Source organism: Bombyx mori, chromosome 24 (genome assembly GCF_030269925.1).
Source record: "Bombyx mori chromosome 24, ASM3026992v2".
NCBI classification, from domain to species: domain Eukaryota; kingdom Metazoa; phylum Arthropoda; class Insecta; order Lepidoptera; family Bombycidae; genus Bombyx; species Bombyx mori.
The window spans coordinates 5,116,702-5,133,318 of NC_085130.1; the positions used below are offsets into that span (position 1 = coordinate 5,116,702).

The 16,617-nt window shown below is 37.6% G+C and overlaps 1 protein-coding gene and 1 long non-coding RNA gene across 9 annotated transcripts in view; one reads left to right on the forward strand and one right to left on the reverse strand.

Annotated features, from left to right (window-relative positions):
- Positions 1 to 15,888, reverse strand: part of LOC101739913 (irregular chiasm C-roughest protein) — a 102,912-nt gene extending 87,024 nt beyond the window's left edge. For 4 of the 8 annotated variants that reach the window (XM_062675666.1, XM_062675665.1, XM_062675663.1 and 1 more), the window contains exon 1: positions 15,672 to 15,887. The gene's annotated coding sequence lies outside the window, so the exon portion shown is untranslated. Of the gene's footprint in view, positions 1 to 15,671 lie in introns of all 8 variants that reach the window. The other 4 variants (XM_062675658.1, XM_062675662.1, XM_021347113.3 and 1 more) reach the window with 2 other exon arrangements.
- LOC134201235 (uncharacterized) lies at positions 9,277 to 10,615 on the forward strand. Its single transcript, XR_009976425.1, has 3 exons — positions 9,277 to 9,572; positions 9,815 to 9,966; positions 10,338 to 10,615. It is a non-coding gene; the product is annotated as an uncharacterized LOC134201235 (long non-coding RNA).
- Positions 15,889 to 16,617: the final 729 nt, after the last annotated feature.

Genomic DNA, 16,617 nt, shown 5'->3' on the forward strand with positions numbered 1-16,617 from the left:
CTTTCGGCCTGCAACTTTCCCTGCGTGGACTTTATTCTTTCTCAAGATGTAAACCCGCCCTCGCTTCGCTTCGGAAACATTAAATTTTATTATTGACTAGCGACCCGTCCTCGCTTCGCTTCAGAAACATTAAATTTTAATATTGATAGGCGAAGCCCGCCGCGCGGTACGACAATAACTGCGGGTGACGCCCCGGGGCGAAGCGAGTCTAAAAAAGTAGCCTAAGTTACTCCTTATATCATCAGCTACCTATCAGTGAAAGTCCCGTCAAAATCGGTCCAGCCGTTCCAGAGATTAGTCGGAACAAACAGACAGACAGACAGACAAAAAGTGTAAAAAATGATATTTTGGTTATTTATTTCAATATTACAAACAGACACTCCAATTTTATTTATATTTATAGATGTATAGATAAGCTCTGCACTAAAAAAGATTAAAGCGCTGCACAAAATGTCGTTATTAAAAAAGAACAACATAGTAGAACATAGCTTCAACGTGTTTACTGAAGTCAAACAGTAAGACAACACGGTTATAAGTCTTCTGAAATCGATACACTAAGAAATATGAGGAAGACTTGTAGGTTTTCTTTTAATATATTCAAGAACAACTCTTTTAATTCTGTTGTTCTTATGCAAATGACGAGTTTTTGAAATTATTTTTTTGTCTGAATGAATGTCTTTTCCTTTTATTGCTTAGAAAGGTGGACGAGCTCACGGCCCACCTGATTTTAAGTGGTTACCGAAGTAAATGCCGCCACCTATCTTGAGACATGAGTTCTGAGGTTTCAGTTTTTTCCATTACAACGGCTGCCCTACCCTTCAGACCGAAATGCATTACTGCTTCACGGCTGAAATAGGCAGGGCGGTGGTACCTACTCGCGCGGTACTCACAAGAAGTCCTACCACCAGTACAATCGATGTGATATTTTTATCATCTTTTTTAATATTTGTGAATCTTAATTTCATTGTATACGTGTCAAATGCGATACCTAATTTCGTGACCCCAACACTGGTACAATCGTATCGCTCGATCGTATACTGAGTATCTTCACCTATAAGCCACGCCGACTTATATACGAGTTCTTGTATATCCCCTCATCGTGAGAACCCTCTCATCGTGGCCGCCGGTAAGTACATTCCCGATCCTGCGGACAGAATGGAAAGCAGTCGACGTCGCCCAAAACACGTCATCTCGGATCCTCCCGATCCACTAACGGTGCTTTTAGGTACCTCAAGCGCCGGTCATCGTTCTCGTCGAACCCGTCGCTTGCGACGAAGGGCTCGACGAGTAAGTTAACCCTCAGACACAGCACACTGAGTTTCTCGCTGGATCTTCTCAATGGGTTGCGTTTTCGATCCGGTGGTAGATTCTGCGAAGCACGGCTCTTGCTAGGGTTCGTGTTAGCAACGTCGTCAGGTTTGATCCCCGTGAGCTCACCTACTAGTTAAGGTTACGCTGATATAGCCTCTCAAGGCTCTTAGCTTAGGAAGGGAAAAAAGTACGAATTCTGTTTTATTAATCAATGTGATAACAATCGTTCCGCTAATAATCTTGTTGGAAATCAAAATAAATAAAGTAGTGTTTCTTATGCTCAACTGAGTAATGCTGACAAGCTTATACGATTTGTAATACGTATGATGTGTATTATATTTGTACATTTCCAAAGAGTTTTATCCGCGTTGTAAGCTTTTTTTTTTTAATTACTAGCCGACCCGGCAGACTTTGTAGTGCCTCAATCGATAAATAAAAGACCTAAAGTTTATTTAATTCCGAGTATTTTCATATTTATCTACCTTTTAAACCTTCTCTGGACTTCCACAAATAATTCAAGACCAAAATTAGCCAAATCGGTTCAGCTGTTCCCGAGTTTTAGCGAAACTAACGAACAGCGATTCATTTTTATATATAAATATAGATAGATTATAGGTAAACATTATTATTCTATTCTCAATTTGACCACAGACTTTAATATGTGTGTGTGTGTGTCAAATACATGCTAGTGCGTGTAATAGTTTTTTTATTGTATTTTAATATATTTATCATGCGTAATTAAAAAAATAGCATTCTGCACTTCTTCTCTATATACTCTATAAGTTCGGGAAATTTCATAGTCCGCGCAATTTTCGTAAAAAGGGGTACAAAAAAAATTAATGATTTTGAATTTGGATTTGAATTGAATTTATTTATTCCATCTATACATTTCAAGGGGTATAATAATATCCCAAAAACCCCAAACAATTAACGTATCAAATACGTAAACTTTATTAATCACCATTTAATATATATTTGTTTGCAAAAAAAAAAAACGGAACAGCTTACATTCGTAATGCAATTTGCATAGATAGGGTGCGGCGGGCTTCAAGAAAAACACGACGTATGTCAACATACGGGTGACTTTTGCGTGGAGCAGTGATTCTGAATTTTAATTTGTAGAGCATACTTTTTAAAAATGCATCAAAATTTGTAAGGTGTCGCGACACGGTGTTTGAGAATCACTGGTTTAGATCAAGTATAATCACTGTATTGTTGTCGCTGCCTTAATATCATAATGATGGTAGCACGGTCCCTTTTTATCCCTATCTAATCATTGGTAGCCTAAGGGGTTATCCCAACTTCACGCGGAACGGTAGGTGAGCTCACGGGTTCAATCTGAGAGAATTGCTAACACTAGCTCTAGCAAGAAAAGTGCTTCGCTGAATCTACTAGCGGATCGGAATCGCGACCCACTGAGAAGATCCGGCGAGAAACTCAATGGGCTAACTGTTCCGTTACGCCAAAAGAAATGGCTTTAATTTTTATTATACGTTATTTTTCCGCAGTATTTGGTACAAGATATAATGTGTTTTAGGTCGTCGGTAGGTCGCTATTTGCAAGACAATCAGAGTAGGTACGACGACCCTAACTATTTCTAACTAACTATTTGGGCAACAGAATTAATGTCTATAGACTTACTTAATTAGTACTTGCTTCTAGAGTTGAACATCCGATTTGAGTACATCGGGTTTCTTACTAATTAGACCTCGAACGTTTCTACTGAACTCAAAGCGACCAAAACAACAAATGTGAAACATTTCACCAGTAGTGGCTACTATATTTAATTTTTATAGCTTAAATCATTTTTATGTTGAAATTCCACTTCAAACAAACCTAACCAGTATTTTAGTTGACAAAGTGTGTTTTTTTTTATTGCTTAGATGGATGGACGAGCTCACAGCCCACTTGGTGTTAAGTGGTTACTGGAGCCCATAGACATTTACAACGTAAATGCGCCACCCACCTTGAGATATAAGTTCTAAGATCTCAGTATAGTTACAACGGCTGGCGTACCCTTCAATCTGAAACGCATTACTGCTTCACGGCAGAAATAGGCAGGGCGGTGGTACCTACCCGTGCGGACTCCCAAGAGGTCCTACCACCAGTGATTACGCAAATTATAATTTTGCGGGTTTGATTTTTATTACACGATGTTATTCCTTCACCGTGGAAGTCAATCGTGAACATTTGTTGAGTACGTATTTCATTAGAAAAATTGGTACCCGCCTGCGGGATTCGAACACCGGTGCATCGCTTCATACGAATGCACCGGACGTCTTATCCTTTAGGCCACAACGACTTCTTTTTGCTTTAAACAATTTTTTTTCCCCTTCCTATTCTAGTAACATCGAGGGGTTATTCTAGATTCACCCATCTAGTAGGTGAGCTCACTAGGCTCAAACCGGGAGTGTTGCTAGCACTGGCTCTGGTAACACTGGTGAGACCCATTTAATAAAGTCACTTACTGGAATTTATTTCGAAATCAAATATAACGCAATAAAATGATCCGCTCGACGCAACATCAAATCGTATGTTTACAAATATAAACACAAAATGTTATTTGCTGTTTTCGCAAAAGACGTACAAAGCGACATATACACATACATATATATATAAGTTTGTATGTAATTCGGTCTGCCGTACGTATTCTTGTATACAAAATGAAAAACTAGATGCCTCGATGTTTTATATAATTCTTTTTTTTTTTTTTTGCCCTTGTAGGCAGACGAGCATACGGCCCACCTGATGGTGAGTGGTTACCGTCGCCCATGGACTTCAGCAATGCCAAGGGCAGAGCCAAGCCGCTGCCTACCGCTTAATACTCTCCACAAGCCTCGTTTGAAGAAGGACATGTCATAGCGCTCGGGAAACACCGTGGAGGGGAGCTCATTCCATAGCCGGATGGTACGTGGCAAAAAAGACCTCTGGAAACGCACTGTGGATGACCGCAGTGGCTCCAGGTAGTATGGATGAACTCTATTGTAACGGTAACTTCGGATTTGTAACTCTAAATGTCACATTCATTGTGGATAATAATATAGGCAACATCTATTGGCTAACCTGGGATAAAGGCAGGCAAACAAATCGACTTTGCATTTGTAGTATTGTCTTGATATCAAATAAGAAATCTTTTTAATTTTCTTATTGCGTCCTTTTTTGATTGCTCAGATAGGTTGACGATCTCACGGCCCATCTGGTGTTAAGTGATTACCGGAACCCATAGACATCTACAACGTAAATGCGCCATCCACCTTGAGATATCACAACGGCTGCCCCACTCTTCAAACCGAAACGCATTAGTGCTTCACGGCAGAAATAGGCAGGGTGGTGGTACCTACCCGCGTGGACTCACAAGAAGTCCTACCACCAGTAATATGTAATATGAACTGAGCGTCTTATCTATTAGGCCATGACGACTTATCTCATATATCTAAACGTTTTCAATGTAGGAACGGAACGTTTTGAAGATGTCAGTCAACCGGAGTTTTGCCAAATTTGACAGATGACAGATGACGGATGACAGGAGAGCGAAAAGGAAGGGGAAAGTGTTTGAGCTGTTACGGTGTATTAAATCGATTTTACGGTGTACCGATTAATTCCGATTCTACAAAAATAATAACTTAATATTTCTTTGTTAAACTAAGGTCAAGAGATAACGAAGGGAGAGTGATAAAGAAGAGTCTTTAGCGTAATGTAATGAAACGAAAGACGACTGGTGCAACAGGACGTCGGCAATTCTATGCCATCTTCTTTTTCTCTACCTTATCACTGGTAGCCCAAGGGGCTATTCCAGGTACTTATAAACTGGTAGGGGAGCCTGCGGGCTCAACCTGAAAGAGTTTCCTGAGACTAGCCTTAGCAAAAGTACTGACTGAGAAGATCCAGCGAGAAACTCATAGCGAACACCGAAGACACTTTAAAATATTTTTTTTGCTTAGATGAGTGGACGAGTTCACAGCCCACCTGTTGTTAAGTGGTGACAGGATCCCATAGACATCTACAACGTAAATGCCGCCACCCACCTTGAGATACGAGTTCTTAGATCTCAGTATAGTTACAACGGCTGCCCTACCCTTCAAACCGAAACGCGTTACTGCTGGAATCCTACTGGAAAGAGGATAGGCAAATTTGTCTGCTGCTAGCATTTTATCCGCTGTCTACCTATGATCGTGACGTTTGCAACAGTACCACAATACCGGGAATTGATTACAACTAAATCCTAGCAAGAAGCCCGTTAAACAATAACAGTTATGAACAAGACAAAAGTTAAGCCCATGTTATCATCATCATCATCATAATCGGTTGCTCTTGGCAGAGCAGTCGTGGTCATGTGGAATTCTTGCTCATTAAAGTCTTGACAGATGCTTTCCACAGTTTGCGAACCGTGGCCCGGCGCATACACTCGTTAAGTGGGGTTTCAGTAAGATCTTTCACCTGATCAGTCCAACGCATGGGGATTCGTCCACGAGATCTCTTGCCATTGACCCCACCCTGAACAACAATGAAATACCATGTTATATATAATATGCTAATATTATAAAGAGGAAAGATTTGTTTGTTTGTTTGTATTGAATAGGCTCCGAAACTACTGAACCGATTTGAAAAATTATTTCACTGTTTGGAAGCTACTCTATTCCTGAGTGACATAGGCTATAATTTTTTTTTTTTAAATTAGGGATCCTTACTTAAACTCCAAGGATGTAACGCAAGGTGTAAAAAAATTACCTAAAATATTTGTTAACATCGCGCGCGCTGCGAAAACTATTGACGATAGAATAAAGTAGAATAAAGTACTAATATTATAAAAAGGAAGGATTTGCTTGTTTATAATAAAATAATCATCTAATAACAATATTTGTACGATTTTAACGATTACCAATTTTGAGTCCCGAAATTAAATCATTCGAACACCAATCACGACGGATGACGTCATATGTGGCGAATCGTTTTAGTGTTTGGTCTTACGATGCGTCAGTGATGGAATTCAACATCAATCTAAAATTAGTTCCTCGTCTTTTTTTTCTTCCTACCTATACTGATTGCCTTGAGAGGCTATTTCAGCTTCTCTTTGACGTGTAGGTGAGCTCACGGGGCTCAAATCGGAGTGTTGCTAACACTGGCCCTAACAAGGGCAGTGCTTCGCAGAATCTACCAACGGATCGGAAACGCGACCCACTGAGAAGATCCGGCGAGAAACTCAGTGGGCTGTGTCTATGGGTCAATTCACTCGTCGAGCCCTTCGTCGCAAGCGACGGGTTCGGCGAGGACAGTGACCGGTGCTTGAGGTTCCTAAAACCACCGTTAATGGATCGGGAAGATCCGTAATGACGTGTTTAGGGTGACGTCAACTGTTTACCATTCGGTCCACAGGATAAGGTTTGATCCTCGTCCAATTCGCAACAAACAGCATCTCGCTTTTTAACAATATTATATATAAAATTCTCATGTCACAGTGTTAGTTACCATACTCCTCTGAAACGGTTTGACCGATTTTTATGAAATTTTATATGCATGTTCAGTAGGTCTGAGAATCGGCTATTAACTATATTTCATACCCCTAAGTGATAAGGGTTGTCCACCCCTAACATTTATTTTTATTTTTGAACTTTTTTTTTTTAATTATAATGAGGCATTATGTGGATGAATGAGGTTTTGTTATTTTTATATTCCCTCATCGTTCACAGCGCTACTACATGCCTCTTTCACTCATTTACCACATCCTTACACACTTACAATAAGTTTTTTTTTTTCTACACTAGAAATTCCCTAGAAATCTTATATATGGCAAAACAACTTTGCCGGGTCAGCTAGTAATATATATATAGGTATATATCTAAAATATGTGGGTAGTTGTAATTATTTTTTTAAACACCCAAATTACAAAAAGTTTCTCTTTAATTGTAACAGCGTAGAATAATGATATTTTGTTTCTTACTTACAATTAAAAAATGGGTGTAGCAATTAAACTTCATTATATACATCGACTTGTCCCTTTTTGGAAACAGTACACATTAATAAACCGAAACTCATGACTATCTTAATTTATTTTAATTTTTTTAGGGATGTTATGACCTGGTAACTAAGACCTTTAGGTCATGTCTTATTTTAATTTATATTCTTATTTTTATGAAAAATGATAATAATATGAAGCAAAATAAAATAAAGTTGTTTAACATGAAACATGGCAAGGCACGATATAAAATGAGTTGAGATGATATGAGATGAAATATCATCTCAGTAAAATGGTGGTTATTTGCTGAGACTTTTTCAGTGAACTTTTTGGAGGATCCCGAGAAGCTACGTCCAGCAGCTTTGTTTCATTTTCCCACATTTGTGCACTTTCACAGACATTAAACAGTTAATAAAACCGTCATTGCACATTTAAGCCTGAAGAAACACTACATAGACAAAATAAAACAAATCACACAACTTCACTCCTCGCGTTCCCGCCAAAAAGTCCACTATCCTAATTACACTGAATTTCAGAGTTGCCACTCTTTAAAACCGAATTATTGTTGTTTCTTTCTAAACACTAGGCTTAGTTCGTTCTATGAGCCCCTACGGTACCACCACAGTATCTATTTCTGCCACGAAGCAGTTATGCGTCCCAGTTTGAAGAATAAAACAGCCGTTGTGCTCTAGAACTTAGAAACTCATATCTCAAGGTGCGTTGTGGCATTGACACTATTGAATCTTAAGACCTTTGCTCACTCATCAGATCCGATTGGGAGTGAGCGCGTTCGATGGTCAAAAAAAAAAAACACGTGTGGCACTCGGGGACCGCCGCGGTAAAGCTATTGTATAGCATTTTTTATCAACTTATGCAATTATAATTAGACAATAATAATATAATATTAAAACAATAATAAAATAAGACCACGCTATATTTATAAACTTTAACAAAAGCAAAACATTATTTGTCACCTTCACACTCATAAGCTAGACCGCGCGAGAGAGAGATGGGCAGACTTTTCATGATGCGCATGCAGTGCTACGTCACGCCGTGCGCTTATTCAGAAACACTACACAAGCACAACGTGTGTATGTGGAAAGCAAGCTAGATGGTAAGCGGAAGGGGGGGGGGGGGGGTGTTAGGTTTTATTTTCGTTACAGAATTTCTTGATTCGGTCGCCGCGCTCAAAGCCCGCGATAAAAGCTATGCAATAGCTTAAAAGCAATAATAGGTCTTAAACAAGCAACGCTAAGTGAATACCGCCTTTGAACTTGAATTTTAACTTCACTAACTGATTATTCGGCTCATGTCAACAAACCCCAAACTGGTTTTGTTACATGGCACCATCGATATATTACCACCATGGCACGATTACTATTTTAAACTCTAGCTTTTTTAGGGCGCGTAAGAGAATACCGTTGTACAATTAAAAGCTTTTTTTATTGCTTAGGTAGGTGAACGAGCTCACAGCCCACCTGATGTTAAGTAGGTACTGGAGCCCATAGACATCTAGAACGTAAATGCGCCACCCACTTTGAGATATAAGTTCTAAGGTCTCAGTATAGTTACAACGGCTGCCCTTCAAACCGAAACGCATCACTGCTTCACGGAAGAAATAGGCAGGGGTACCTTACCCGCGCTGACTCACAAGATGTCCTACCACCAGTAAAAAACTACGTTTATCTCGCTTTCTTTTTAATTTCATTACAGTATTGCCGGTTTTCGAGGCCACAAAACACTAACGGCCGTTTTCAATAACCTATCTATCCCTAGTTTCGGTTACTAAAGATAGACAAATCTATATTTTTGTCCTTACTTACGTTCCAATAACCTATCGACGGGCAGCAGTTCCTATCGGATTTATCTATCCATCGTCGGGAGGACGGATAGCCTGCTAAAGATAGAAAGCTCATACAAATCGTGCTTACTTCCGTTTCAATATGAGTTTTAAGTAACTCTCCGGTAGGCGGCGCTATCTCTAGTATGGGCATTCGCATATCTGCCAAAATCGGCCGGTTACATGTTTATCTTTCGAAAGTAAATCGCTATAATTTAATAATTGTTTCTCTTCATATTGGCATATTGTAGCAGTGATGATAGTGATATGGAATTATTTCAAATGATAATGGATTGTGATGCAGATAGTGATAGTGAGGCCGATATCATATGGTTAGGAAAATAAAGATCGTCTGAATTACATGGCGAAGATCAATAATTACGAATTTGACTATAGATTTCTGAGCAAAGGTGTTGTGAATGAATTGATTAATTTAATGAGACCATATTTGAGTGTAACGTCAAAAAGGTAAGATAAATTTTAACCATAAAAGTACTTGTTATTACAACTTATATTTGTTTATAGCAATAGCAAAATTATACCTAATTTTTGTTGTGTTACAAAATCACACTCAACAGGAATTCTATAATACTGCTGGATTCCCATGGTGCCCTAAATGACATTCATATACTAATACAATAACCTGGTAGGCTATTTACCTTCATTCTTATTACACACTGATACCTCTACATTTTATATTTGTGTTACAGATTCAAATATAGGAGAGGAATTTAGAAATAGAAAAAGAGTATTTTGAATGTGTAATTTGTGTGCAATGCATCATTGATGTTTCAAAATGTTGTTGCTTGATGGCCTGGGTCTACTCATGATACAACTATAATTAACCATTCCGATTGAAAAGGTATTTCTTATTTATATTACCTTATTTATATTATTATTATTATATATTATTATTATATTTTTATTTATTTATATTATATATTTAGGTGTTTATATGAATTTAATATGACACTATTATAATAAATTATCTACATATCAAGAGAACATTGATAACAAGGTGGACTTGGAAATTGCTATTTGCTTGCCGATAGAGGCTATCCCCACAACCCTATCTTTTAACGTGATTAATTAACCCACATACTCAATCGGAACGATTTAAAATGAATCGCATATTAAAACAAGAAATACTATAGAGAGGTAATCTTTTTTTTAGTTAAGAGCTTGTTATACTGTATTGTCAAATAATTTAAGCGAATAATGTATAATTTTCAGATGCATTGGTGTTTGTAAAAGAAGACTCCCTGTATATCATTGAAAAGTAGATTAAAACTAGAAAATATGCAAGCTGTTATTATAGCTGCAATGCTGTATAATATCGTCAGAAGTATGAATTTAGAAGAATTAGAATCAGAAATTTCAGTCGCAGATACATTACAGGAAAATAATATAATTGTTCGTAACAATTTTTCAAAACTTACATCTGAAATACAACTATGTACTTATAAATAATTGCTTCCAAAGATAATTTATAAAATAAACTCCAAAGATAATTTGACTATTTTTTATTTTCCAAAATGATAATTACATGGTAGTTAGTACATGCAAGATATTTAATTTAGAATTTGTACATATACTTAAAAAACTATCTAACATAAAATTATTATTGCCTACTTAATTTATGAAATTTAATATTCCTTTTAAGTAATTTTTAATTTTTTAAATTATCTAAATCTAACTTAACTTTTGCTACAACAATCTCCTTTTCTTTATTTTCCAAGTCAAGTCTCTTTTTTGCTATTAGATATTCTGCTAATGCATTGTCCCTATGCTAGCCTTGCATTTCTTTTCTTCCATCTTGTTTCCGCTTGGCTGTAAAAGTGTTAAAAATATTATATGTGACCTACAACAATGTGCATGCTTTATCCAAAATTTCATCTGCAATCCTTACCACCTCCAGCCTGTAACAAAGAGCATAATTATTTCAAATACTACGGCAACCTGAAGAAAAAATCATGTTTATCAATGTGTTATTAGAGACAAACAATCAACTAATTATACTAACCTTACTAAGGTTGTTTCTTATGTTGCCGTAGCGTTCTTTAAGTTTTCCCATTTTAGTCGAAGCTGCGATGGAGTTCGTGGGAAACGACGAATCGACGAATTAAAATAATTTACAAGGGTTTGCCAAGCCTGCTCCTTCAATTTATTGTTTGTGGCATTTGTTGCCTTATTATTGAAATGTTTTTTCGCCGCCACAAGTTCTGCTAGAATCATCGTCTCATCTTTTGTCATGGGTGCTGCCTTTCTTGACTGAAAAAGATATATTTTCTAAGCTTGAACTCAAAGTTTTCAAAGTAAAATTATTATTATCAATGTAGTTCATAGATACTTACAGAATTCATTTTATTTCACTGTAGCTCTTTAATTATAAACACACTTAGAATTATAAACGAAAGTTTTAAAGCGTTTTGGAGGTAAATCATCATATAATATAGTAGGTAAACAATAGAAAAACAAACAAAAGAAACTGATCACTGCTTATTGGTAAACGGACTGTCAAAACGTTTCGTTTCATAATTTCGACTAGGATAAAAATAGCAATTGGACGAATTTAAAAAAATCTACATATGTTTTTATTACTTTTTGTTATAAACAAATGTGTTTATGATAGTCTACAATATGCTGGTTAAATTATAGTTATAATTTAGAATAAAATAAAATAAGTCTTGATCCTGATGTTGTTTCGTATTTGTAGTAGAACGAAACGTATCAAGAGGCTCGGATAAATCGGAGGGAAGAAGCTATCTACTGTTGGTTAAAGAGAGATAGCACTTATCCGTGATTGTGAAACGCAAACTAAGGATAGATACGCTCTTGCCGATATTCGGAGATAGCTATCTATCCGAAAACTCAGATACGTTATTGAAAACGGCCGTAAGGCGTTCTCCGTCGACATTTAAATACTGTGGCAAAACTACCCTCAAAATGATTATAAAAAAACGATGGTTTTTTTATTGTTCTAGTAGGCCGGTGTATGGCCCACCTGATGGTTTGTGGTTACCGTCGCCCATGGACCTCAGCAATGCCAGGGGCAGAGCCAAGCCGCTGTCTACTGGCTTTCGTTCGCCGATTCACGTTCGCTTGTCCAAAGTAAAAGCACGTTCGAAACGACATAACGACAATATGTTTTGTGAATCACACGTGGTTTATCTACGACTCTACGTGAATGATGTGAGTAGTCTGCGGCGACAATTAAAATTCAGATTAAATGTTGACTCATGTGTATACTGATTAAACGCAATGGCTCTTTGAGCTTAATGATGCGCATATGATGACCATATTAACAGCTTAAAAATGTTTTTTTTTTTTTATTGCTTAGGTGGGTGGACGAGCTCACAGCCCACCTGGTGTTAAGTGGATACTGGAGCCCATATACATCTACAACGTAAATGTAGATGTAAATGTAGAATGTCAAGTATAGATACAACGGCTGCCCCACCCTTCAAACCGAACCGCATTACTGTTTCAAGTTAGAAATAGGCAGGGTGGTGGTACCTACCCGCGCGGACACACAAGAGGTCCTACCAATAATAAAAACCAGTTATACCGCGAATTGTATATGAGAAATTATGAATAAAAGGATGCTGTTACCTATCAGACGACGGACGCTCAATATTTACAATCGTTAGCGGGGCACAGGAAACGATCATGACAATGAAAGTTGGTCAAGTTAATTACCGTTGTTGACCGAGATACCTAAATAGTTGTTGAGAATGTCTCATAAATGTAGCTATGACAGATTAGAAGGAACCCGACTTTTAGGAGACGAATCGGTTGGGCATCAAAAACACCCGCTCGGTTAAAAATCAACCCATGCTGTTTTGCCATATCGAGGGGTGAAAGGCATTTTGGCAACATAACAGAAGAATCATTTAAAGATAAAAATTTGAAAAAAAATTACAAAAAAAAACTTCAAGTATTTGAATGGGGCAAACTTAATTGAAGCTCAATTAAAAACATCGAACTGTTGTTACTAATCACTACATAGTATAAAACAAAGTCGCTTTCTCTGTCCCTATATCTGTCTGTCCCTATGTATGCTTAAATCTCTAAAACTACGCAACGGATTTTGATGCAGTTTTTTTTAATAGATAGAGTGATTGTAGAGGAAGGTTTATATGTATAATAACATCCATTAAATAGTGGGGAAATCAATAATACTTAAATTACAGTTTCCGAAGCGAAGCGAGGGCGGGTCGCTACTACCAAATAAAGCGGACTTTTAATTACAAAGATGAATGTCGCGTGTTGAGCAAAATGTCGCTTAAACCAAATACCCTTCCATTTCTGGATATACACTTAGTTAGTATTAGTGAAACTCAACCAGGCTTTCCATTCATGCATCCGTTGAAACTACTTACGCGCCATCTCTTGAACGTTTTACTGGTGGTAGGACCTCTTGAGTCCGCACGGGTAGGTACCACCGCCCCGCCTATTTCTGCCGTGAAGCAGTAATGCGTTTCGGTTTGAAGGGTGGGGCAGCCGTTGTAATTATACTGAAACCTTAGAACTTATATCTCATTTTGGGTGGCGCATTTACGTTGTAAATGTTTATGGGCTCCAGTTACCGCTTAATACCAGGTGGGCTGTGAGCTCGTCCACCCATCTAAGAAATAAAAAAAATAAAAAATAAAACACTAAATGAACAAATCAAAACAATACAAACAACTTCGCTTCCCGCGTTCCCGCCAAAAGTTCAGCGAATGACGTATAATAAAAACCATTTAAAAAAAAGAAGTGGCAAATTTTGCAAAAAAAATAATTAAGGTGTGATTACACGTGAAGAGTTTCGTCAAAATTAAATCTATTGGTAACGATGCAATTATGTGGTCCTATTTGAAGAGCGGGGCAGCCGTTATGAAAATGTCGGCCGTGTCTCAAAGTGTGTGTCTCAAATGGACATCACTACCGAACAGTGAAGTCTTTCAATTGAAATGATAAATGTGCAACGATTACCTAGCTATGCCAAGAAATGGATATAATCGAATTATTTAATAAAATCTTTAACTTGTAGCCTAAACTTATCATACCATAAACTATCAAATTAATATGTCCTACATACATAATCCGTTTTGGTTATTTTTCTATCATTATTATTTTTCTAGAGAATTTACAACTTCTTGAGGCTTGAAGTTACAACTTCTTGAAGTTACTGGTGGTAGGACCTCTTGTGAGTCCGCGCGGGTAGGTACCACCGCCCCGTCTGTTACTGCCGTGAAGCAGTAATGCGTTTCGGTTTGAAGGGTGGGGCTGCCGTTGTAACTATATTGAGATCTTAGAACTTATATCTCAAGGTGGGTGGCGCATCTACGTTGTAGTTGTCTATGGGCTCCAGTAACCACTTAACACCAGGTGGGCTGTGAGCTCGTTCACACACCTAAGCAATAAAAAAAAAAAAATGAAGTTTATGACAGTTGTCACAGCACAGTCGGGGCATGTCTCATGTCTTGAGACAGGTGGCGCCGTTCCCAAGTATGAGCTCCGGTAACCACTTAACATCGGATGCGCCATACGTCGCCTGCCCCACTATAGCAATAAAAATAATAATCACCAACTTCCTTTTACTCATCATCTCAAAGATACTGTAAAAAATGCTATGGTCTCAGTAAAGAAAAAAAAAACATAAAATCAACGCTCCATTGAACACCTGCCCTTAATAAGGTTTCGTAGAACAACCAGTTTCGAAAAAAGAACACATTAACACAACAACATTAATAAAAAATGTAAATCTTATATTTAGCGCGTTAAGGTTCAAGATTGCTACATAATTTATTTCACAGCAGTAACTTAGATGCATAATTTAAACATTTCGTTATGCCTCCACCGAAATTACACGTAGTTTTTAAGACTTGGGCAGTAAGCTCTAAATTCGTTTGCACTCGTATGACTTGCTTGCAGTATAAACATGGTTTTTTCCCATGATCAGAGACCTTGATGTTGTTTTTTTCTGGACCAACTACTATCTTAATGTCTTTTTTATTAAAAATTTCGTATGTTTGATTTGTTTTAGTTTGTTTACTGTTACACGTATGTTCACGACTCAAGAATTGGGATTAGGCAGTAATAATTCTTGTGTAATACTAATTATTGCCATGACAATATTTAACGCGCAATATAGCCTAATAAAAAATATATTCAAGGTTTGTAATAAAGATTTAGCATCAGTAGACTTATATTTTATCACTTTAAATATTAAATTGAGGTCAATTAGGGCTTGAATAAAAGTTATTCCTTGGCGTATTTGTTTACATTAAATAAAAATAACTATTCATGTTTATAACTGTATACCTTATAAATATTAGGATTTTTTTTATTGAACTTGTTTAAAGCATGAGCAGCGCCATCTATTGCGACTTTTCACGAAGCAAACTTTGAAAAGAAAATTTGTTAAGGAAAAAAAATTTGTCAAAAATCTACTGATTTTTTTAATTTCCGAAAAGACTAAATTCATCAAAAAGTTGATTAAACTTCCAAATCTACGAGTAACTAACAATAAAAAACAATAAAACAATTCTAAATTCAAAAACAAAACTTTCTAAAACATACCTCGCGCCAAAACAAAACAACGGCAACAAAATCCAGAAATTTTGATCACAATCACCACTCAAGTCTAAAGTAATTCCATATTTGAATTAAACGAAACACCAAAAAAGAACAGTCAACTCGCGATTGTACATTCTCTTACGGAGTTTTTATTGTGCTACGCGTAAATGGCGGGTGACGTATCTAACGTGCGACGGGCCGCCTTGTTGATATGAAACTGACGTAGCACAATGTATCGGTCACAGATCACAGAGCCGCGACAACGCCGTGACATATTTTGAGGAACTTGAATTTCGAATGCACATCGAGGTGAAGTCGATTGCCGATTTTATGTGTTCTATAGATTCGAAATTCAAAATTTTTGAATTCGTTTTTTTTGACCCAATCGAATTCTTTTTTTTTTTTTTGAGTAAAGAATCTTTAAATCAGCCTTTCCCAAAGTGGGCGATAACGCCTCCTTGTGGGCGTTGAAGGTCTAAAGGGGAGCGGTAGGAGCACCAGAAAAAAATGAAGGCCTTGTGTAGAGGCGACGAGCTCACAGCCCTTGGAAGAGCCCTTGGACGAGCTCACAGCCCACCTGGTGTTAAGTGGTTACTGGAGCCCATAGACATCTACAACGTAAATGCGCCACACACCTTGAGAAATAAGTTCTAAGTTCTCAGTATAGTTACAACGGCTGCCCCACCCTTCAAACCGAAACGCGTTACTGCTTCACGGCAGAAATAGGCGGGGCGGTGGTACATACCCGTGTGGACTCACAAGAGGTCCTACCACCAGTAATTACGCAAATTATAATTTTGCGGGTTTGATTGGGAGGATCGCCTTCTGTCGCTGATCGCGCCTGTAATTTCACCTAGGAGGTCTCTTAGACACCGACTGAGCTTTCGCTATAGTGGTTTGTAAGTTGGTGAAAAAAATGGGGGCGCTTAACAATAATTTATCCTCAAAG